This window comes from Otolemur garnettii, unplaced genomic scaffold (genome assembly GCF_000181295.1).
Source record: "Otolemur garnettii isolate 467f Iridium unplaced genomic scaffold, OtoGar3 scaffold00044, whole genome shotgun sequence".
NCBI classification, from domain to species: Eukaryota; Metazoa; Chordata; class Mammalia; order Primates; family Galagidae; genus Otolemur; species Otolemur garnettii.
Genome location: NW_003852439.1, coordinates 6,277,190 through 6,279,012, shown reverse-complemented (window position 1 = coordinate 6,279,012; position 1,823 = coordinate 6,277,190).

Genomic DNA, 1,823 nt, shown 5'->3' with positions numbered 1-1,823 from the left:
AAAAAAAAAAAAAAAAAGATAAAACCAGTGGTGTGTTGTCTCATGTCAAATTTTTGGTAGTTTTGGCTGGGTGCAGTGGTAATCTTAGCATTCTGGGAGGCTGCAGTGGGTGGATCGCTTGAGCTCGAGTTAGAGACCAGCCTGAGCAAGAGCGATACCCTGTCTCTAAAAAATAGGTGGGCCTCTGTAGTCTCAGCTACTTGGGAGGCTGAGGCAGGAGGATTACCTGAGCCCCAAAGCTTGAGGCTGTGAGCTATGATGCCACAGCACTCTAGTTGGGGCAACAGAGTGAGACTCTGTCTCAAAAAAATAAAAAAATCAATAATTTTGAAAAGCAGTTGGGCACAGTGGCTCGTGCCTATAGTCATACTAGTCTGGGAGGCTGAGGCAGGTGGAGACCAGCCTGAGCAAGAGTGAGACTCTGTCTCTACTAAAAAAGTAGAAAAATTGGGTGGTGCCTGTGGCTCAGTGACTAGGGTGCTGGCCCCCATATACCAAGGGTGGTGGGTTCAAATCCAGCCCAGCCAAAATGCAACAAAAAAAATAGCTGGGCGTTGTGGTGGGTGCCTGTAGTCCCAGCTACTTGGGAAAGCCTAAGAGCTGGAGGTTGCTGTGAGCTGTGACACCACAGTACTTTACAAAGGGCGACAAAGTGAGACTCTGTTTCTAAAAAAAAAAAGAAAAATAGAAAAATTAGCCAGGGTTTGTGGAGGTCACCTGTAGTCCCAACTACTTGGGAGGCTGAGTCAGGAGGATTGTAGGAACCCTGGAGTTTGAGGGTTTGAGGTTACTGTGAGCTATGATGCCATGGCACTCTAGCCTGGGGCAACAGAGTGAGACTCTTCAAAAAAAAAAAGAAAAGAAAAGAAAAACAGTTGTTAAACACAGCTGCTATTAAAAATTAAATTATATTAATATATGAATAAATAAATCACATTAAGAATAAAGGTAATAAATACCAAAAACTCATTGCTTTGTAATTATGTTACTGCATTTCATTATTATCTATGCTTTTATTGCCTGTGCTTATGTTTCTCGTTTCTGGACAGTGGAAATATAATATAGTGGTGGTTACTATGCATTTCTTACTAATGTCCTGCTTAGTAACACCATGTTGATCACTTGAAATCAACTGTGGTAGCAGTATTTACAACATGGACATTGGTGAATGCTAGAGGTCCTTTCTCCTCCTCTTCCAGAGTCCCTGTTAAACATTTACCAGCTCACAACTGGTAATATATATGATTTACCTTCCGAAAAGTTTATGCTTCCGGTGATACCTGTAGCTCAATGGGTAGGGCAGCAGCCACATACACCCAGGCTGGTGGGTTCGAACCTGGCATAGGCCAGCTAAACAACAAAGACAACTGCAACAACAACAAAAAAAATAGCAGGATGTTGTGGTGGGTGCCTGTAGTCCCAGCTACTTGGGAGGCTGAGGCAAGAGAATGGCTCAAGCCTAAGAGTTTGAGGTTGCTATTTACTTTCACCTAAAGTGTAATGTATTGGATGTTGCCTTTTTAATATATTTTTTATAACAGTTGCTAATCAGCATTTTAATTTGCATGGTTTTGAATATCATTGCAAATAGCCTTTGGCCATTGCTATATTGTGAGTTGCTGGTTTATCCTTTGGTTTGTTTTTCTGTCAAGTTGAGGTCCATCTTATTTAGTAGAGATAATAACCTTTTTCTGCTACATGTAGCAGATATTTTTCTTTTTCTTTTTCTTTTTTTTTTTTTTGAGACAGAGCCTCACGCTGTCCCCCTGGGTAGAGTGCCGTGGCATCATAGCTCACAACAACCTCCAACTCCTGGGCTCAAG